The sequence below is a fragment of the Microtus pennsylvanicus genome, chromosome 8, assembly GCF_037038515.1.
Source record: "Microtus pennsylvanicus isolate mMicPen1 chromosome 8, mMicPen1.hap1, whole genome shotgun sequence".
Taxonomy (NCBI): Eukaryota; Metazoa; Chordata; class Mammalia; order Rodentia; family Cricetidae; genus Microtus; species Microtus pennsylvanicus.
Genome location: NC_134586.1, coordinates 20,806,296 through 20,829,727, shown reverse-complemented (window position 1 = coordinate 20,829,727; position 23,432 = coordinate 20,806,296). Strand labels below are relative to the sequence as shown.

General features: G+C 47.5%; 1 pseudogene; it reads left to right on the top strand.

Moving 5' to 3' along the window:
• Positions 1-1,213: 1,213 nt before the first annotated feature.
• LOC142855303 (sodium-dependent multivitamin transporter pseudogene) lies at positions 1,214-2,742 on the top strand (annotated as a pseudogene).
• The last annotated feature ends 20,690 nt before the right edge of the window (positions 2,743-23,432 follow it).

Here is a 23,432-nt window from a genome sequence, read left to right as displayed (position 1 = left end):
TGTGCAGAAATATGGGTGGGTCCTGAGAGCTGTCAGCATCCACCCCTGTGTTCAGGGTCTCATTAAGGCTCTTGCAGAAACACCATTTCATCCTATTTCTGCCCCTATGTCATCCTACTGTCCAGAAGACATACAGAGTACTCTCTAGCATCTGGCATCTACGTCTCTCCTCTGCCTTCTACTCACAGAATACAAACACCTTCCTCTTCCAGCCACACACAAAAGTGCCTTTAATGGTCCATCTACAGTGTCAACTTGACTGGATTTAGAGTCATCCAAAAGACACACTTATGGGTGCGTCTGTGTGGATGTTTCTAAGGAGGCTTAACTGAGAAGTTTTCCCCTGGATGTGGGTATCACCATCCTCGGACTGGGATGCCAGACTGAGTGTAAAACGACAAAGGAGGAAACCAGCTGAGTACTGGCACTTACCATCCTCAGCTCCCTGAGTGCAGAGGCAATGCTAGCCGCTACACCACGCTCCCTCCGGCTCGACTTCCCGCACCACGAGGCACTGTGCCCTCCCCAAAGCCCTTCCTTGAGCAGACTTTGTCAACTATTTTGTCACAGCCTTGAGAAGAGTAATGGATACAGTGCTCATAGAGGACAATTCGTGGAGAAGGAAGCTTTGGGTTGAGGGTGGGGAGGCCTGCTTCTCACCAGCTCTCAGACTCAGTTATACAGGAGTTGGAGTGCTGGGCCTCCAGTCCTTCCCCCTGGGTTTCAGGCTTGCTCATGTCTTTAGCAGAGTATTTCCCACCAATGTACCTGGGTCACATTCTGTGTTTTAGATCCAGCGTGGTAGGTGACAGCATTTACGGAATATCCGCAACAGAATGGGGACCACCTTTTAAACTCCCCAAACTATTCTTATTACAACTTCCAAAGTCCCTGTCATGGCTTCTCTCCTCTGTCTCCTCATCACCAAGGTCACGTGACTCTGGGCAGGGGAGCAATCCTTCCCATCTGTGAGCCGTTCCCATCTGCTGTTGATGGGTCTACATCCAATGATTAGACACTTGGGAGGACTGTCCAGCCTCCACAAAAGAATGAATCCCTAATGGTGGAAAGTCAAGCATCAGATGCAGGGTGGTTGCAACCACGATCTTGGAATGGTTCAGAGGTGCTCCCAAGTGAACTGAAATGAATAAAATCATTTTATACTGGTATATACTTATAGTTATATAATTCTAATTCTTATCCAATAGCCACGTGTGGAGAGGAGGGGAAAACTGAGTCAAAAAAGGGAAAAGAACAATGCTGGTTTCGGAAGGAACGAAGGAACTTTGGTAGTCCTGGCTGAACCACCGACGCAAGGCAAGGTAGCGCTTCTGCAGCGTAGTAGCAGCCGCAGGAGTCCTGTCTGGAAGGGCGCTGGGAGAAACCCGTCACACCAAAGGGCAGCTATTGCTTTTGATGAGGACACCTCAAGAGGTCACCAAAGACAGTCGGAGTGCCTTTCAGCTCCTTACAGAATCAGGGCCTCTACCTCAGTGCCGCTCCAGGCAGCTCTGCCTCAGAGATTGCTTCTCCAGTTGCTCTTGGACCGTGTCACTGTCTGGAAGAGGAATGCTGTGAAACTGAGCCAGGAACCAACTCAGAGCCATTCGCCTATACGTGCTCGGTCGGTAAACTGACAGCTCTGAGCCCAGGAATACCAAGTCCTGGAAAACGGGCACAGAGAGGATGAGTATGGGGGAGAGCACCTCAGCTCCCTTCCACACAACCTCAGACACCAGCAGGGTTATTTCCTCCTTTTCTGTCGTGGACTATGTGGTGTTTGGCCTGTTGCTCCTTCTCTCCCTCATCATTGGGCTCTATCATGCTTGCCGTGGATGGGGCCAGCATACTGTTGGTGAGTTGCTGCTGGCAGACCGCAAAATGGGCTGCCTTCCCGTGGCACTGTCCCTGCTGGCCACCTTCCAGTCAGCAGTAGCCATCCTGGGGGCACCAGCTGAGATCTACCGATTCGGAACCCAGTATTGGTTCCTGGGATGCTCCTACTTCCTGGGACTTCTGATCCCTGCTCACATCTTCATTCCAGTCTTCTACCGCCTGCATCTTACCAGTGCCTATGAGTACCTGGAGCTCTGCTTCAATAAAGTAGTGAGGATCCTTGGAACTGTGACCTTCATCTTTCAGATGGTGATCTACATGGGTGTCGCTCTCTATGCACCATCCTTGGCCCTCAATGCAGTGACAGGATTTGATCTATGGCTGTCGGTCCTGGCCCTCGGAATTGTCTGCAACATCTACACTGCACTGGGTGGGCTCAAGGCTGTCATTTGGACAGATGTGTTCCAAACGCTGGTCATGTTCCTAGGGCAGCTGGTGGTTATCATTGTAGGCTCGGCCAGCGTGGGCGGCTTGGGTCATGTATGGAACGTGTCTTCCCAGGATGGCCGCATCTCTAGGACTGAGCTGGATCCCGACCCCTTTGTGCGTCATACTTTCTGGACTTTGGCCTTTGGGGGGGTTTTCATGATGCTGTCCTTGTATGGAGTGAATCAGGCTCAGGTGCAGCGCTACCTCAGCTCCCGCTCAGAGAAAGCTGCTATTCTTTCCTGCTATGCGGTTTTCCCCTGCCAACAAGTGTCCCTGTGCATGAGCTCCCTCATTGGTCTGGTCATGTTTGCCTATTATAAAAAATATACTATGAGCCCCCAGCAAGAGCAAGCAGCACCTGACCAGCTAGTGCTCTATTTCGTCATGGACCTCCTGAAGTTGTGGCATGGTGAGTGAGTTTCAGGAAAAGAGTAAAGTTGTAGGAAGAACAAAAGTGCTATACAAAATGAGAAGAACGTCAAATTCGAGTCCCAGCTCCATGTACTCCATGATGGTGAAGGCCCTGAGGTAGGTGGTCAACTAAAACAGAAAGACACCTAGGAAATTGGGACTGGTGGCAGCTAGACTGGGTCTGTCCTTAAGGCCCTCTATACTATCAAGTCACACTTCTTCCTCAATATTTAGAGGTGTTTGGGCAAGCCAAGTGTGTAGGTCACCCTCAAGTTTGTGATTGTATTATTGTGAGCCCTATGGCTGATGAGTACGAACACTGTTCCTAGCTCTCCAGGAAGGCAAGGGGAAGGAGGAGGCAGTATTTAGGAAGTTTAACTTGAGTACCAGGGGCTCAAGTATTTGGGTCTCAGGAATATCCAGCCATACCTGTCTTCAAACTTTATTTCTTTTTGAAAAACTTTAAATACAAGTAGAAACAGTCTGTCTTTACATCAAGCCAGGCTTAAAGATATGTACCCTCTGGAACTGGACCATTACAGCCATATACATAGAAGGGATGTGTTGGGGACATGCATCTGGAGACTGGTACCTCTGGGTATCCATCCTGCAAGGCAGGTAACCTTGCAAGACCCCAAGAGCCTAAGAGACCTTTTATAAACAGCTACAGTCTGGCCACTGGTCTCTAAAAACTCATTCATGCCTCCTCAGCCACCACTCAGCTGGTGAATATAGGGGGCCTTCTCACTTTGCTGTCTGTAACGCACAAGTGTGTACAATAAAGCAGGTTTCTTGACTCCCTTTCCCATTGTTTTGCTTTTAAATGATGACCTTTAGTGGTGTGTGTTGGGGGAGAATGCACGCATGCACACTCTAGCCGAGAAATGATGAACTCTGAACCCAGGAAGCCTGAAACTACTTCTTATCCACATATTTGTTAATTTTGACAGATTTATAGCACCAAGCCCAATATCTTTCGCAACTGTACAGATTTTGTGATTCCATTGCTCTTTTATATGTATGCCATCAGTGAGAGGCGGTCACTCTTACATGTATGCTGTGGGAACTGCAGCCCCGAGTTGATATCCCTGCCCCTATTTGAGGTGCTTATCTGCAAGGAAAATATAATAAATTCCCTCTGCTCCTGGAGCAGGAAAGGAAGGAATTTTGAGTGCATGGTGACCGTTCCTTGATCCCTGCCAGGGTCAGGTTACAGTCCCTTTGCAGTTCTCTCCTCATTTGGTGACATGGTATAAAACCACCCCCAGCAAGACAATAAAGGAAGCTGTTCCACCTCAACCTCGTGCTCTGTGTATTCATTCAACCTGGACACCCTCCGCCGAGACTCTTGGTTCCAACCCACGCTGGCACGGCAGTATGCCATCAGTGATAGGCGGTCACTCTTACACCTATGTCATCAGTGAGAGGCGGTCACTCTTACACGTATGTCATCAGTGAGAGGCGGTCACTCTTACACCTATGTCATCAGTGAGAGGCGGTCACTCTTCCACCTATGTCATCAGTGAGAGGCGGTCACTCTTACACCTATGTCATCAGTGAGAGGCGGTCACTCTTACACGTATGCCATCAGTGAGAGGCGGTCACTCTTACACCTATGTCATCAGTGAGAGGCGGTCACTCTTACACGTATGCCATCAGTGAGAGGCGGTCACTCTTACACATATGTCATCAGTGAGAGGCGGTCACTCTTACACGTATGTCATCAGTGAGAGGCGGTCACTCTTACACGTATGTCATCAGTGAGAGGCGGTCACTCTTACACGTATGTCATCAGTGAGAGGCGGTCACTCTTACACATATGTCATCAGTGAGAGGCGGTCACTCTTACACGTATGCCATCAGTGAGAGGCGGTCACTCTTACACATATGTCATCAGTGAGAGGCGGTCACTCTTACACGTATGTCATCAGTGAGAGGCGGTCACTCTTACACCTATGTCATCAGTGAGAGGCGGTCACTCTTACACGTATGCCATCAGTGAGAGGCGGTCACTCTTCCACCTATGTCATCAGTGAGAGGCGGTCACTCTTACACGTATGTCATCAGTGAGAGGCGGTCACTCTTACACGTATGCCATCAGTGAGAGGCGGTCACTCTTACACGTATGTCATCAGTGAGAGGCGGTCACTCTTACACGTATGCCATCAGTGAGAGGCGGTCACTCTTCCACCTATGTCATCAGTGAGAGGCGGTCACTCTTACACGTATGTCATCAGTGAGAGGCGGTCACTCTTACACGTATGCCATCAGTGAGAGGCGGTCACTCTTACACATATGTCATCAGTGAGAGGCGGTCACTCTTACACGTATGTCATCAGTGAGAGGCGGTCACTCTTACACGTATGTCATCAGTGAGAGGCGGTCACTCTTACACGTATGTCATCAGTGAGAGGCGGTCACTCTTACACGTATGTCATCAGTGAGAGGCGGTCACTCTTACACGTATGTCATCAGTGAGAGGCGGTCACTCTTACACCTATGTCATCAGTGAGAGGCGGTCACTCTTACATGTATGTCATCAGTGAGAGGCGGTCACTCTTACACCTATGTCATCAGTGAGAGGCGGTCACTCTTACACGTATGTCATCAGTGAGAGGCGGTCACTCTTACACCTATGTCATCAGTGAGAGGCGGTCACTCTTACACGTATGTCATCAGTGAGAGGCGGTCACTCTTACACCTATGTCATCAGTGAGAGGCGGTCACTCTTACACCTATGTCATCAGTGAGAGGCGGTCACTCTTACACCTATGTCATCAGTGAGAGGCGGTCACTCTTACACCTATGTCATCAGTGAGAGGCGGTCACTCTTGTGCTTGCTCCTCTTTGCACACTCTTCTCCATGCTCCCTCCCTAAGCTCCTCCCCTCGTGTTGTCCTCGTGCCATGATGTGTTCATTTGGCCATGGATATTTTCTTAAGCAAGTGGTCATGCTATTTAATGCTTGGGATTTTTATCTTGTTTCAGTTCTTTGCTCCACCCCACCCTCTAAAACGCCTTACAGAGAAATGCTGGATTGTTCAGACATGCTCCCCACCTCAACCCTTAACTTTCCAAGTCTCTACCTCATCATATTTTTAGGTACCATAGTCCAAGAGAATTCCCACTCCCTCTTCACTGGTTTTCTCTTCAGTTCCATTCACTCTGCTATCTGAACTGATCTGTTGCTTTTAAATGTTTAGCAGTTTGGTTCCCAAGAGTTCTTTGTGTATCTGCTAGCCACATTTATTTCCAAGCTCCATTCTGCTTACACATCACCTTTCCTTTGCTGTGAATTCTGTTGATGTCAGTACAACTTCTCTGATTCCTCATACATAATGTTCATTTGTGTATGAGAAAGTTTCTGTGATCCTGGAAACTGGGAGAAAATTGTTGTATGCACTGTTGGCAAGTTTTGCTTCCTTCTGTTCAACACAGGGAAGGTATCTGTCTTTGGTAGAGTGGAATAGCAGGGATGTCAGTCTCTGGGCTTGTGTAGACTGAAGAGCAGCACTTGGACCTTGCAACCCAAATGTCTGAGAAAGTCCAGGTCAAGGGCACTTATGGGGCAGTCACCTTGACTATCTGATCATCCCAGCAGCCACAGCCACTCACTCCATTGTGTGCTCTTGGCTCCCTTCCACGCCACACCTGTCACTTAGAAGCCCAGGCACACTTTTCACAGATCACTCCTGGGACCGTATTCACAGCAATGCCTCCATCAGAAAACTGGCTGCACTGGCTTTCCATGTTTCTGAGATTTCTTCCAGTTTTAATGCATCGAAGACAGTTCCTGCTTTTTGACCCGTCAATGGTTTTGAAGCATATACCGTTCTTCCTTGGGATTTTGAGTGAAAAGGTGAGGTTTTCACTTTTGGTCAATCCCCCCCTTGAGCCAAAAGACATGATATGTTCTCAATAAATAGTTGTTGGATGGATGGACAGATGGATTTAATGTTTCTTTACCATTTAAAAAAGTTTCAGTTTTGGTAAAGAAGAGTTGCCTCACGAATTTAGTAGACTGACTTCTTGTCTCTCCGGCCATTCAACTTGAGTCCAGAACCATCCCAATGGCCCAAGTAGCAGACTTTTTTTTGTTTACAAGAATCTCTAGAAATTCTTCCAAGAATTTCTAGATTCCCCAAGGATAACCTTGCAAAGAACCTAAGGGATTCATCACTAACAGATGTCACAGCAGTTAACCCCTATGTGGTGGCCCTTGATTACAAGTTTAACTTCCCTAGAGTATTCAAGAAACTTTGGTTCTGGGGGATGAATTGGGTCTTTAACAGCACATAAATTTCATGAAACCAACCTCCCACCTTCACGTTTGAAGTATGCATTGAAGGTCTACATTATGTCTCATTTTACCTCATCTGAGTAAAAGCCAGGCTATGGGTTTCTTTTCTGACATTCACCTTCCCTGACCAGGTAACACCCATAGTCAGCAAATGTGCTGTACCATCTCACAAAAAGAGGCAAAGCCAAGCCAAGGACATGAATGATCTCAGAAGATAGATAGATACACACAAATTGTGAAAGAAGATGGCTCAACAAAAAGTGAACAGATGACTTCCTGTTGAGGTAAATAGGAAAGGGTATGCTACTTAGTCTGTAGGGAAAATATGCACGAATCTAGAAAATGAACCAACCAACCCTCACATCGACTGGCACCATGGTGGTACAGTATCACTGTGTAACTACATAAAGATGTATATTAATTTCTCAAAATGATGCCATCTGATTCCACTGGAGAGTATAGTCTATCCTCTTCTTTAAATTTTGATTCCTCTTTCAACTCATCTGGGCCCTACCCTGTCCCTGAGGCTCCGTTCAGTTTCATTTCCGGAAATCATTCTTAGCTTCTCAGAATATGAATATTCTTTCTGCCCATCAATATTGATGCTACCAGTCATTTTGACAGGTCAAGTGTTGAGCCACCTTAGTTTAAAGTTATGTCCTTCAGCTCTGATTACATAAAATACGGAAGTGGGGGCGGGTCGAAGGACAAGCCGGCAGGAAGGTAAGGAGAGAGCAGCTATGAAAGTATCCAATCATTGCTAAAGCAAAACTCCTTAACCTGGACTTGGATAAAGTTAAGTTTGCTCTTCAATCAAAATAAAACCTCCTAGCTTGTTCAGTCCCTGGTTCTCAATGGGCATACATAGTCCATTAGGATAGAGCCACAGCGAGGGCCTGAAAGAGAACAAACTGTCACCACTTTGGGGACTCACTAAAACAAATGAAAAACATTCAGATACATTCAAAGAAGGCTTGACTTAGGACCAAATCATCTAAAATAAGATTGTGTCCTGAGAATGCTACACTCTAAGGCAGAGTGGGGCTATCTTTTTAAAGGTCCCATCATATGTCTTCATATGTGTCTGAGCTTGAAGACAATAATATCCATTGTAGGAAAGTCAAGGGACGAGTGGAAATGAAAGCCAAGCCACCCAAACCCTTGCTGTGCTGCTCAAGCTCCTGATTACTGTTGCAGCTACAAGCTCAGAGGGCAGAGTCACGCCTTCATTTCATTCCTCTCAGTACTCAGACAGCACTAACTAAGCACATAGTAGGTGTTTTTAAGATATGGTTGAATTAATGAATGAACACATATTAGTAACTAACTTTTTAGGCCCTCTGCCTCTTCTTACTCTAAACCATTTTTGTACTAGGAAGACTTGTCAATAAATCTGTTTTAAAAGTATTCTTTGAAAACCCTACAACTACCCCCTCTCAGTCCAGAGGGGTTGGTGATTCTCTGGAAACTGCTGCTCCGGATTCTCCAGAGGCAGCCCTTGAGACCAGTACCTTCAGGGCCTTTCCCTCCATCACCCTTCAGATGGACAGGCTCTCAACCCAGTTTCAGTATGATCAAACTGTTGATCCATGCCTGGATGCTCACAAACAAAACCATAGTTTCAGATGCTGTAGAGGTAGAAAAAAAAGAACCACTCAAGGAGTTGTGGTCAAATTCAATGTTCTGTTTTAATGAGTCTGGGCAAAGACTCTGCCTTACAAGATACTTTTGCGAGGACTCGTCTGCTCTGCGTTGTCTTGTGATTTCTGCAAAGAGCACTGAGCCAAACCCTTACTTTAAGAGATTACAGAAGAAGGAGAAGGAACAAGTGTGATAACAAGATATGAACAAGGCCCATGTCAAAAGATCAATAAGAGTTTAGGGTCTTCTACCTAGGCATGGACCTGCTAGCAAGTACTTCCCTGGTTCACTGTTTATGGCCCTGTTGAATGGAAGAAATCAGACTTCTTGAAATGGTCTGCCTAGGACCAGCTGGCTTAGGCACCGTGACCCAGCAGGCCCACACATCAGCCATGCCAGCCTGGCACCTTGGACAGAGGAGAACTTGTGTCCTTTAGTAATAACCTCCAGGGAAAAAAATGCCTCCCCTATGCCCAGTCATCCAACTGTCCCAGCAAGAAGAGTCGGTGTGTGTCTAAGGTATGACAAACCTATCCCGGCCAGTAGGACAAGAACGGGGGTCTCTGATAAATCTGGAAGGGAGGAATGGAAGGGCAAGAGACACGAGAAATGACAGCAAGACAAGCTTTCTGATCAAGCTGCCACTTTATTGTTCCTCAGGAGCTGTTCTATAGCAAACAGGAGGAGAGGTAGGATGCTGGAATTCAGGTCTGGAGACTTCCTTAGCTGATAAGGAAAAACTGAGGTCTGTGACTCTTAACTAACAAAGGAAATGCTAATTGCTTCTAAAGCCTGGGGCCTGCAGGTCTCTCTAGGTTAATTTCTAGGTCTGGAACTTGCCCTGCAAAGGTGAATATCTTACTTAACTTGTGAACTTAAGATAAACAAAATACAGGTCTCAAAATACAGGTCTTAAAATACAGATCTTTGCTTCCGGTACAATCCCCTTAAGAGCTGAGATCCCTTCAAATACTCAAACCTCTGGCCTCAGGAGTGACTGGAGAACAAGGAGTTTCCATCCTGGCGATTAGGAGTGTTGGGAAGGAAGATGAAGTGAATTTGGATTAAAGCTGGTCTTTGGAGGAGCTAGCCTAAAGTACTCAATAGAAAGACACACACACACACACATTATGAACGAAGATTGCTCAACAAAAAGTGAACAGGTGACTACTTCTAGAGGCAAATTAGGGAAATTATGCAAAAGTATGTTTCCCCAGAATCTAGAGGATGAACTCTCACGTGGCCTGGCAACATGGTGGTACAGTATCTCTGTGTAACTCCGAAGGGATGCTTCCTTTGAGACCCTTCGTATTTTGAAGCACCTAGACCTGTCTCACTTCTTAGGCTATTGGAAGATAACAAAGCTGACATGGAGAAAGGTGTCTAAAAAGAGAATTTGAGGCACAAAATTCCTGACTCTTCAGCCCCTCGCCCCCCACATCCTTCTCCAGCCAGTAAGATTTGGAAGAGAGTGAGCATCCTAGAGGACACTAGGCTCAAGTCCATTGTCCCTTCCCCCAAGAACCAGCTGCCCTAGCTGCCAATTCCAGGGCAGGAGGCAGCTTGGCTTTCCCACTGTGGTCAGAGGCTATCTACTGCCAGAGCCTTACAAATAGGTCGAGGCTTGCCATCTGTCCCCCACTTCTGCTAGTGACCCCAGCAGCAACAATCAGTCATGTCTTACAAATGGGAGATGCTATGAGCACCCCCAGAGAGTGGGGTCTCGCAGAGCTCAAGAGGTCCCCAAGAGCCTAGTACTCCAGCAGTGGTCAGACAGCTGGCTGTACGTGCCAGAGACTCCAAACAAAATCAAAGTGAAGGGTGGGGATTTAATAGCCCCTGGGATAAATTGTCTGCATGAGAACACAGAGGCTCATAAAGGATCCCCACACCTCCTGGGAGCCCAGCAAGCTCCAGGCATCCAGAATAAAAAGGCTTAATCCCTCTACTGCTCAGCCCCTCCCATCTCAAATTTTCTGTGCTTTCTACCCCAGTCCTCACTTCATTCATGAACACCATCCCCCAACCCCTGAGACCTCCAAGGCCAAGCCAGGATCCCACTGGGGCTACTGTATTTGATTGGGACAAAGATTAGATAGAACTCGGTGTAAGCCATCTGTGGGTTCCTCCTTGCCGGGTCTAGCCAAGCAGTCAGTGATGTGCAGTGTGAGTTTCCCATTCCCATTCTCCAGGTCACCATGCTGCAATGGGCCCTCCACGGGGGAACTCGCATCTAAAGCTGAGCTGACTGTTCCTTGCCACCAAAGATGAGCAGAAAAATGAATAACGACTGAGCAGAAGTCTGAATGCCACTTAGACACATTCCCAAAGTTAATTGGTTCATTTTCAAGTGTCTATGATAGCCTACCATGTTCAAAGACAATGCTGGGCCCTAGGGATATAGAGATAAATAAGACATGATCCCTGTCCTAAAGATTCTTTGCTCAGGGAAAAGTCCTTGACTGAAAGGTAATTTCCAGAGAGAAAAGTGAGGGTCTTGGAAGGCCCTCTATGAAACATCTAGGAACAGCAACCAGGAAAAACTTTTGTGTAACTCCTGAGAGCCACCTTAAGCAGTGAGGGAAGTTAACCACCTTAAAACAATGAGGGGAATTAAGTCAAGAAGAGGAAGCTGCTGAGCTAAGTGTGGGTGTGAAGCTTGCACAGGGTCTACAGGGATGGTGATGGGAGATGCCCACTCCTAGGACAGACCACTCAGGGTGGAACTAGCAGAGGGCAGACACTGGGTGCAAAGCTGCCAGGAGGAGTGAACAGGAGAGCGGAGTAGAAACAGTGGGTCCCACTCACTATGTACCTACAAGTGAGGCAGATGCCAACAGAAGATACAGAAAGACAACAGAAGGAAAGTGTGATCTGCATGCTTAGCCGTCCTGTGCAGGGAGTGGAGAAAGTGAGGCCCCAAGAAGGCAGGAGGTGGCTGTTGTAAAGATGCCATGAGTTGGAAGCTAGGTAGTGCAGATAAAAGCAGACAAGAACCACCCTTGCAAGCAGTCAGAAGAGGAAATCAATGGGGCCGGGGACCACCTAAGAGGAGTCACCAAAACGAGGTGAAGCTGTGAAAGTGGCCAGCTGGGTTGAGCTATCTCCAAGGTCCAGAATAAATCAAACCTCAAGCAGTTGAAGACAGTATTTACCAAGACCACAGGTAATAAAGGAAAAAAAGACAGAGGTGTGGCGTTACCCCGACTCCAGGCACGAAAAGAAACTGGGATTCAGGTCCCCCTGCAAACAAAGGCTGTCAGAAACTTCTATAAGATGCCCGCAAGCTCCAGTCTTCCAGTGAGGTGGACAGAAAAGCAGGACAGGGAGACTGGAAGCTGCCAGCTAGAGAAGCACAGACAAGGAATGGGGGGTGGCACTGTCATGGAAGGCGAGGCAGGAGAGCATTGCAGAGGCAGAGCCGACCATGGCCTCCCCTCGAGCCCCTCTGGCTTTGAGAACTGAGAAGTGGAGTCCGCTGGGCTTGTGATGCGAAACTTCGTCGTGATTCAGTCCAATGGGTTGACAGGAAGTGCCTGAGTTAGGAAGGTTGAGAAGTGAAGGGGAGGGGTGGTTACCTCACAGACACCAACTGCAGGCAGGACTTGTAAGACCTTTAACTATAAAAGAAAGTGGTGACAGGCCCCTGTTGTATGGGGTTGAAAATGGCTAGGCAGAGCCTGGAGAAGAGCGGTAGGGGGACAAATGTTTAAGAGGGAAAGGAAAGAGGCAGGACTAATGGTGAAAGTTCCCTAAGGTTCAGCCTTAGTCAAAAACAAGAGAACTACCAACAAGTTACAGAAGGAGATGCTCCTGGGGAGGCAGGGACAGGAAGGGGACCAGCAATGAGGAGGTTCATCCTCATACAACTAACGTGACTTTGGCCTTGGGATGAGAAGGCAAATTTCATGAGAACTATCATCAAGAGTAGAAATTGGGCTGAGGAGTCAGCTCTGTGTGCATTCCCACTAGCTAATGTGGGGACAGATATTGAGCCACCGGGCAGGAGGTGGAGGTTTTGGGCAACTGAGGTAAGCCAAGAACATAGATCTTGTGTTGGCCAAAGTCCACCACGCCATGTGAGCTCCAGTGGCTCTCAGTAGTCCCCAGGAGGGAGCAGAGGATTTCTGGATACATAGGGCCACAACTTTGTGTCTGATGGCATGATTATGGGGTGAGTGGACCACTGCAGGTCAGGAAAAGCAAGCCAAGATCCCAAGGGCTCTATGAAGAGTCTTAGGAAGAAACGGGAAGGCTTGATACTGGAAGAGGATGTCGTGTGATAACGTGTGGGGGACTGTGAGGATGAGAAATTGAGATGAGGAGACCTTAGCGTTGCCATTGCCAGCTTCAGGAGGAAAGGTGGCTGTGAGTAGCAGGTGGGGACCGGGTGGCTTTACAAGACAGGGGGACCCAGAAAGTCTTTGCTGCTGGGACAGTGCAGCACAGTGCTTTGGCAGGCCTTCAGTAGGAACTCCACTGTGGAACTGCCCTCAGAGCTTTGTGCCTTCCTCCTGCCCCCACTGCAGACCACTTGCAATGTAAGAGTCTGCTCAGAAAGTGGCAGACCCTCATGGGACTCCAGGGCCATGTCTTTAAGTGAGGAGAGGTCTAGATAATCTAAGCTTCACTTGTTCCCAGCCTCCAACCCAGACACCAACCTCTCCCCCAGCACCCTTCTTGCTAGTCTCTCAACAAACTGATCCACAGATTTGGGTTCTTAAGCCTTCATGTATCCCACAGAAGTTTTGATGCCCACTGCAGGCATGGTCATGGATGCTGATCTGGTAGATTCTCTGCCCCACTTCCTTGTTGCTTTTCCCCAAGATCTGTCTCCCAGGGCACACACTCTGTCTGCTGCCAGACACCTCCGTCATGTCCTGGTTATATACCTAGTGCTTGTGTTTGGGCCTGTACAAGTTTTTGAGTGGGATCAAACTGCACGTACTGGCTTTGGGGGAGCCTAGGCAGTTTGGATGCTCACCTTATGAGACCTGGATAGAGGTGGGCGGTCCTTGGGCTTCCCACAGGTCAGGGAACCCTGATTGCTCTTCGAGCAGATGAGGGAGGGTGACTTGATCGGGGGAGGGGGAGGGAAATGGGAGGCAGTGGCGGGGAGGAGGCAGAAATCCTTAATAAATAAATAAATTTAAAAAAAAACAAGTTTTTGAGTGGTGAAAATCAGGCGTGCATCTGGGGATGGACCTAGCTCAGTTCTTCTCTTTCACCTAACTCTAGACCAACACTGAGTAAACAAGTCTCCTAACTCCAGGCCACTGAGCAAACAAGCCTCCATGTGCTAAGGAAGCTGCTGCCACCCAATGTCTGTCCTCTTAAGCTAGCCCATCATTACAGTGCTGTGTAACAAACAGCCCTGTGGTAGGGAATGAAGATGGTGTTGTTTGGATTTCCCAGAGATCTTTGGCACGGACAAAGTTGAGGAAAGGGAGGCTCAGAGAAGTTAAATAACCTGTTCCCTTGTCACACAGCTTGCAAGTGGCTGAGCTGGGATTCAACTCCAGGCCTGTCTTCTACAAAGGCAAGCACCATGAACCTCTCCTCCCCGAGCCAGAGCTTATGATAAACTCATGTCATCATTCATTCGTCCATCCATATAAGCTGTTGATTCATTGACCAAGGTTGAACATTTCTAAAAGTGGCTGCAAACACTATCTTAAGGCTCAGAGAATGGTCGTGTTGTGCATACAAAAGGCTCTGGTGAGTGAGGTCTGAAGTAGAAGCGATTTCTTAGGGTAATCTTACACACCACCTTCCACAGCCAGAAAAGCTCTACAAACTCTTCCAATCTCTTTTGTTCTTGCTTACAGACTATGGCGGGGAGAGAGGGGGAGAGAGAGGGAGAACTTATGGGAACTACACTGTGGAACTGTTGTCTGCCATGCTCACCGCAGAGGCCTTGAATTTTCCCAGCCGCCTTCCCCCCGAAATTCCTTCAGTACTTTTATTGCTGGGATGACATGTCAAGCTTGGGGAAGTCCAGCAGTTCCCCACTTGCTCAGCATCCCGTTGCTCACACCCCACCCACCCTCCTACCACCAAAGCTCCATCCTGAACGGTCCTATCCACCTAGGCTGGGCAGGTCCGTGAGCCTCTTCTCTTGAAGCTCTAGGCTTGTCAGACAATTTGAGTGAAATGTGTAGCAGGAGGGGCCTGGGCATCGAAGTGACTTCTAAAGCAAAATGGTGAAGAAACGTTCCAGAAAAAGGGAGCTCTGGAGAGCATCAGAAAGCATAACATGGAGGAAGAGTGGCCAAGGAGTGCTGAGAAGCACGCACGGCTCTTCCACCATTTGATAACAAAATAACGTTTTTTTTTTTCTCCCAGCAACCTTCCCCAGACTGAAGAGCTGCTGCTTTGAAGTTTCTGCAGTCACACTGGCCACAAGCTAAGGAGGGATGCTCCTTTAGCTGCACTAGCTGGCCTGCTCTTGCTCTGCAGGGACCACTTAGTTCCACTTTAGGAATCTGCCTGTCTTGAGAGGCAAAATTCTTGGTTTGTTCCTGCTGTGCTGACCGGCACTCATTCTCCCCACCCAGGCAGGGCGCCCAGCTGGGGTCACACTTAATGTAGGATATCAGGCCCAAGTGCACCTGCCAATACAGTAATGTATCCCATCTCCCCAGGATAACTGTTAGAGCCCATTGGGTGCATCCAATCGCTGTCCCTCCACTGGATTCGGTGTCACTGAAAAAGGAAATGATTAGCACCTTCCCTGGAAGAAGCCACCTAGAACATGGAAGATACATCCGTGCTCACGCTAGTGACTTCGGTGCCCATAGCAGGCATTAACACGAGCTGAAAAGATAGTCTGGATTTGCTTTCTGAGTCTGACAGACAGCAGAATATATTTATGTCTCCTGATGTAAACGAGGTTAACAAGTCAGTTTCAACTTCATGAGCCAGGTGGCTGATCACAGACAGCCATGGCCCTTTGTCGTTAGAACCCCTCTGCTCCAATACTTCCTGCTGTTCTCATATCAGCATGACAGAGTTAATATGACACCAAGTAAAACTAGAATAGAAGCCACCTGGCGCTCTAAAGCAGCCCCAGATGGATTCTGGAAAAACCTTGGTCGCCTCAAGTCTCTGCTTTGAGCTGTTGGTCCCTGAAGAGTGCGGCACAGGGATGAATCATTCTTTTGCTTCTCATAATGGTCTGTATTGCAACCAGATCATAAGTGCTGTCCAGGGTCACAAAGGGTCAAATCAGAGAAAGCCAGCTCTCCCTGCAGCAAAAGCCACCGAGGACGGATCCTATATTCCAACTCCACAGCCCATACTTTGAATCCCTTTTGGGTTTTTAAAACAAAGCGTTACCTGTGGTCAAGAGCTGGATGTCAAAGGTGAACGACTTGCAGCCACTATTTTGCCTCCCTTGGTAGGGCTGGGGGTGGCATTCATTGGTCTGTTGTTTTGTTCTTTTTGTTTGTTTTTGTTTCTTTTTTGTTTTTTTAGAGAAGCCCACAGACAGCATTAAAAGCTCACAACAGCATTAAAGATCATCCTGCCTCACTTCTCAGTAAACAGATAAGGTGACTCAGGCCCCAAGAAGAAAAGTGACTTGTTCAAGGTCACACAGCAAGTTAGTGGCAATGCCCAGGCTGCAGGGCAGATTGGCAGAGTGTGGTGCAAGCCAACACCCAGCTCTCGCCCCCAGCAGGTGCTGGGCCCTGTGTTGGAGTGTAGTATCTCCTGTTTCTGCTCCATTTCTCTTAGTCCTGAAAGAACATGTCTTCACTGGAGTAGCTAGGGCTTCCCTTTCAACTAGGTGGGAGGTCTGTCTCTTACATTCCTTAAGTCTCCAAGTCTGTCTCAGACCCAGAGATAAACCACAGAAGAATCCAGACCCTCCTTGGTTCATGTGCACAGCTGCCCTTGCTGCACAGAGGGTGGGTAGGTAGGAGATAGTCAATACCTTTATAAAGGAAGCCTACAAGCCAGACTGTTCTTCCCCACTGAACAGTCAGTCTCAAGTCCCCCTTAAGTCCACTAGTGGCATTATCTTGTAAAGTCCCCTTACAGAAACCAAACTCCAGACTTGAGAATCTGATGTCACATCTGACACCACTACCCTGTATGTCTAAACTAGAAAACCTCATTCACATCTGACAGTGGCACCACTACCCTGTCCTGTCCTCACTATGCCTTCAAAACCAAGTGACCTAAAGGCCCCTGGAGTGGTATCACATGCTGTGTCCATGTTAGGCTCTCATGTCTACCAGATATTCAGAAATTGCTGCAATTCCTTCTGACCCTGCTCCCCAAAACCTTTGTATCCCCCTCTTGACGAATCATGCCTACCCAGATGCAGATCCTGAAATTTTTTTTCTCCTTAAATGCGAAGCCTCTTTCGATTCTTTTCACCATCCTCACCTAGGAGAGAGCTCAGAGCACATAGCCTGAATATATAGTAGATAAGTGAGCGAGTGTGTACTATGGAAAAAAAGACATCCTCCCTCTGCCACTCACGGCCTGGGAAGAATCAACTACTACAGAAGAGAAAATAGGTGCAGGAACACAAACAAGTCAGATGAGAGACAGGTTCCAGAAGAGCGAGGCACCTCCTGCTTAGGGCCTTTCTTCATCTTCATACACTGAAGAGTAAAACGCCAGTACCTGAGTGGAAGAGGAGGAACAGACAGACGCTATGGTTTCTGCACACTTTGCAATCAGCATTTGGGGCTGCGGAAACAAATGATACCTCTTTGTCAGTGAGATTCTTTCCCCTTACTTGATTGCTTAAAAGGAGGGGAGATGCCTGCCTTCTGCGGTGACTGCCGTTTCGTTTGTGCTCCTAAACCAAAGTCACCTACTGTTCACAGTGGTCACCAGTGCTGAGAGACCCACCCCACTTCTTCATTTGGCTCAGCAGCCAAGAGCAACAGTGTTATAGAGGAACCCTCCCTCTGCCCATGTGGACTGCAAATGAAGCAGTAGGTGGTGGTCTCATCAGGCAGTTTTTAGCTTCTGCTAGATAGTCCCTCTAGGAAAGAATGTGAGCTAGTCACACCAGGGTTTTGTGTAAAGATCATCACCTTTGGGGATGGATTTCTGTACAACTTACATCTCTTTTCCTGGCTATTTTCCCTCTTAGCCACCAAAGAATCTTTTCAGAGAACAGTTCTCCCAGAGTAGCTGCTTAGCTGAGCCAAGAGGAAAAGTTAAAATCGGGGCTTTCCCTCTGTGTTGCTAGAAATTCATGGAAGTCCAACTTTTTTGGCTTATGGAGAAAAAGCAACTATAACCTTCCTTGATATCTTAATCTACCTCATAAACTCCAGGCTGGATAATAAAACTTCTAAAGGGCAAGACAGGTACATGAAGATGCCAGTGTGTGCATGTGGATTTGCCCATCAGCCTAGAGCAAATGACTAAGAAGAAACTCTCCGGACATCTTCTTTGTCGGTCATCATGAAGTCTACCTTTCAATATAATGAGAGTTATGTCTCCACCCTCCCAGGTGGCTCTAGCTTAATATAACCAACCACACCCTGGACCCCAGAGATTTTCTTCTGCTGATTTCACTCTTTCTACACACATGTCCCCAGATGTGTGCTACTCACTGCCTCCCAAAGGGAACTGGTTCCTAAAGATTTCCACTAATGAATACTTTCCCTGGCCTCCAGCGAGGCTACAAGATCTCTGGGGAGAAGATTAGCAAGGTCTGTTGAATAAATATATTCATCTGAGTTAAACGAATTCCCACTTCTGTCAGCAGGAAAGTCAACAAAGCTGGTTGAAGCTGAGGGTCAGACAACCCTGGCCCAACATTTTTTTTTAATTACCATACATGGTCTGTTCTTTTTGTCCACTCTCAACAGCCTCTCCTTATGGGAATTATTTATATACTTGGTATGGAAAAAAGAGGTCCCTTGTGGGGATAAATGAATAACTAGCTCCTTCTCTGTTTTTTTTTTTTTTTGCCTGGACACCACACAAGAGGACTGCCCACTGCAAGATAGCAGGAAGACTATTTCAGAAGAAAGAGAGGCGTTTTTATCTGCAGACACCCTGGGTTCTATCCAATGAGGTCAGAGGAAGGCTGTTGGCAGCTTCCGTTAAATTCTGTTGGGGCAGGCAAGTGGCAAGTGGCAGTTAGTTCTGAGGTGGTGCTAAGGATGCTGGGATAGATTAAGTGAGCAGCTGGCCCTTATATCACCAACCTCACTGAAGTGCCCAACGAAATGGCATACAAGAGTGAAGGGTGGTCCCAAATGATGCCAAGGCCTCTTGTTAGTCTTTGGCTTCCATATCCTTCCTCAAAACCTCAACCCAAGTGCTCATGACCCAGCATCTCCATCTCCTGCCCAGGCCTTTGTGGCAGCAGTTCCTGTGGGCAAAGCTGAGGAGTAAGGAAGATAGAGGATGGAAATATTGCCCTAAGCTACTAAACACATTGTAGTCAGGACACCGACATCTCTAACTGATTGCTCTCAGGCCAAATCTGCTGAGAAAATGCAGCCTCTCAACTTCAGTCTAAGTGGGCGGGTTGAGTAACTCTTAACTGATTCTAGGGGACACCCTGAACTCCTTTCCTGCCTTTTGCACTTAGTGACAAAAGGTCTCATGAAGGTCAGTCAAACAAATAGCAGGATACTAGGTCATTTAGACATGTCTTTTTCTTGGTTTGACTCTTCAATAACAAATGGAATTGGGAGCGCAAGCTCCAAAATAAGAAAGTCCCGAGTTTCAATTCTGGATCCTGTTAGATATTAGACACGAGACTTTAGACAAGTTACTTAACCTCTTTAAACCTCAGTCTCCTCAATCTGTAAAATGGGGATAATATTGGGTAAAGCACTAAGTGGTATGAGGAATATGTATCATATTATGGTCAATCTGTGGTTACCTTCCATACTCCTGTGTCCCACTCTGACAGTCTCTCCTCTCTTTTCCTCTTAAGCCCTAACTACTATGAATAGTACCATATCCCCTCTCCGAAATTAGGTAGTGTTGGATAGCCCAGAAGTGTCGATCGAGGCAGACAGACCTGACAGTTCAACCAGCTGCCTGGGTTTTGAAAAGCCTAAGAAACTGGTGACATCCAGAAGCTCACATGAGACCTACAAAAGCCAGTCACATCATTTAGAAAACGATCCTCAACCCTCCCTCTAAAAGAGCACAAGTATATTTTGCTCAGTGGGTATTTCAGATGAGAGCTAGATTGTAGAAGGTCATCTGGGCAATGAATGATGCTATCCAGCAACCCAGTCTATGGCTATGGGCCACTTCAGAGTGCCTTGATGCCCTAATGGAAAAAAAAAGTCTTCACACTTCAAGCTTAAATGGGTCAGTGATAGCCAGACAGAGAGCACAGAAAGACAAAATCCCAGTAGGGCACTGGGGATGTTTTTGTTGAAAGTTAACTGAGGTTTGCTTTCATGAAAATGTGATAGCAGTAGGTCTCCTCTCCCCCCCATCTTCAATATATAGCAAGCATGGAGTCTAGGAAGGGTCTCATTACTTCTCGTCAGTGGAAGTGCTACAGAGACAGAGCAAGGACTCTGCCAAACCTCTCTGCTCTTCCGCTGTTTCCGTTCAAAGGGCGGAAGCCTGAAGGAAGATCCCTAACCGTCTACTGCTGCAGATGCCAGTTAAGCCTCCTCTCCTTTCCCTTCCTTGCCTCTGTTTCAATGTTCACTTTGAACCTCTCCCCAAACCACCCCGTTAGCTAGGCATCAGCAGCATTTCGCCTGCCAAAGGGCATCTTTTTCCCCATTAACATAAACTTATGGGTAGGTAACATTAAAGGAACCTTGTGGCCACGTTCCCCTATCAAAGAAGGTTTTAAGGAGACTGTGCAACTTGAGTGCTGGTGACAAGCACACTCGTTAGGTTGGGTTGGCGCATGGTAGGGACCATTTGGTTTTCTGTGTTTCTTCCTTCACCATTCAGGGCATCTCAGCTCATTCAGTATTGGCTTGAAATCACACTTAGGAGGTAGAACAAAGGGCTTCAGGGAGAAACTGACCATGTGAGGAAGGGTAAAGAATCCCTGTGTTCCACCCAAGAGCAGGCGTGGAAGAGCAATGGCAGCAAGAAGCTCAACTCTGGCGCTCTTCCCAACAACCAATGTCTGCTGTCCTTGGGCAGATGTCCTTCAACTTCTAGTTAGCCCAGCCAGCCAGGCTCTGATTTCCCAAGTCAGTAAGGCTAGACTCAGAATCGTTTGGAAAATGAAGGGTCTGGTTAAGAGATGAGAGGCAGTACAGCTCTCCGGGTCCTCGGCCTATTCTAAGAGCAAACACCAGAAAGGAAGAAAAAAGATAACATCCAGTGATACACTAGCTCTTGAGCACCTTGGAGATAAAATCAGGGCTCAGGGCTCCAACCCTAACAAATCTTAGGCTAAGAAGCACCTGAGAAGGGGAAACCTGCCTATGGATGCCCCCAGGCAGGGATGACTGAAAAGAGGCTCAAGCCATGGGAAAATCCACATGGGACCACCCAAGCAGCCAGCAGCAAACCTTCAGACTATTCTTTTCCCCACAAAAGGGAGACCCATCTTACTTAGAGAGGTCATGGACCTGTCTGAACCAAATGCAAATGAAACAATACAGGAAAGAGGGGTTTTGTTCAGTGTCCTTATTGGTTCAAAGGACAAAGTACAAAGGCATCTTTGGGGACTGGTTTTGCATCACAGAAGCACAGACAAATCTCTCACAGGAGTGTTTTCAATAATGTTGCAGAGCATTTTATGTCTTATGAGGAGAGATTTTTTGTTGTTGTTGACATTCAGTCCAGTGAAGAGATTCCTTAAGGTCCCAGGGGCAGGCTGCAATTAGGGTCCATTCCCTCAGCTCTCTTCCCCACCTCATTCTTCGTACTGAATGACCAAGTTATCCTTCTGAGCAAATGTTGACTGGTTATGGATTGCAGGAGGCTGTGAGGGTTTCTAAGCAGTAAAACTGAGGGTCCAGTAAGTTGATGGATGTGTGACTACAGTGTTAGTCCGTGGAAGCGGGTGCTGGGGGTGGAATCATAGTTTTCCATGTCATTCGCATCTGGATCTGGGTATTGCAGGGAACGTGTCTTTTCTATAATGATCCCTGTGATTATTTCTGAGTTTGTTTGGTGCACCCATCCAGTGTTCTGCTATTTTCCACGTTTAAAAAAGTGTGATTTTGAACTCCCAATTTATAAATTTGTTGATGAGCTCAAGGTCAAGGTGGAGATAGAGTCAAAGGTGTGCTTAGAAAAGTCTAGACATTGTCCTAGCCCAGGAGTCAACCGACTCCGAGCTTCTAGCACTCTAGAAAGTTCCTTGTTGGCCGTAGTCTAGGGTACCATTGCAGGCACTAAAGATTGCCTCTTCCCTGCCCCTGGGAGCACAGCTGTGCATAGCTTGCATCTGGGGACTCCCCATACTCATTCTTACAAAGCTTGCCCACCTACTGATGGATGAACAAAAGACAACAGAATCTTAAGTTGATTCTTCCTCAAGAAGAAAGTATTAATTTTCTCTTTCAGAACAGTTAACTGTAGTCCAAAATTGGTCTCAGTACAATCCCAAGGGAACCCTATTTCTGCGGCCCTCATGTTGCCATGGCAAACCCAGCCAGGATAGGCAATCCTCTGTCTTGCCCTGCCAGGGCTTTAGGCATTCCAGCACACTGCAGGTCCGTCTCTTTTGCTGGGAGCCCCTAAGCTAAGAGAGCCCACAGATTCTGTTGTTGCGTTGTTCACCTCCTTTCCCTGCTGGAGGATTTCAGTTCCTTTGACCTGGTGACATATTTTTTTTCCTTCTTGTACAATCCTTGGAGGAGGGTTAGCCACTTTGGGTGTTTCAGCCCCTTCTCAGCTGGTCCTCACTGCTGTGTCTCCCACAGGTGGGTCCATACAACCCCGTTCTGCAGCCTTCTCTGAATGGAACACGCCTGATCCACTTGCATTCTTTACTCTTTACGCTCATCCCATGGGGTCACGCCCTTACTCTTGCTCACAATATCAGGGTCTGACCCTTGGCTTTTGATGTTCCCTATATTTGGGCCATTCCTCATGCTTTGGGCATTCACTATATCAGAGTTGCTCCTCTGGCTTTTGATGCTTGCCTCATTAAGTTAACTCAAAATGATGGGTTGTCCCAGCCAGTTCACAGGAGAAAGACTTGAGTTGGGTCCCGACAGGACAATGTAATTCAGGCACTGGCTTAACGCCTGAGTGGCCAGACAAGGAAGGGAGTTTTGCACGTGGCTTCAGAGTTCTGGGAGTCCCTGAAGCTCTGTTGAAAATAGTGTGGTGCGAAACCATGTGAGAGTTTTGAGTGTTCATTTTCTTCTTGGCAGGAGAGGGGCATGGCCATTACATAGAGAAGTCTTTGATCTCCTCCTAAAATGTCCAGAGCACGTCACTGAAGGACTCTGTTCCCAAAATGAATCACTGTGGCAGTCATTGTAGAGAGAACATGGAGGCTGGAGCCAGGGTGGTGCAGAGAACACGTCTGTGGAGGTGTGTTGGGCAAGGCTTCTCTAGCATGCTTGGATGTAGTCATAGGGAAGAATGCCACCCAGACAGCACGCCTAGTGTGTGGTCTGCACCGGGATCTGCGGTCCCCTCTTCACTTGCTCCCGTGTGATAGGCAGGCAGCTCTTATTATCCTCATTTTACAAATGAGGAACTAGGCTCAGGAACATGAAGGAATCTCCCTTAAGTCACAAAGCTAACAAGAGACAGACATGGAGTCAGAAATTGGGCCAGTGGACCCAAGGAAAGGTTCATGAGCTTCCAATCCCTT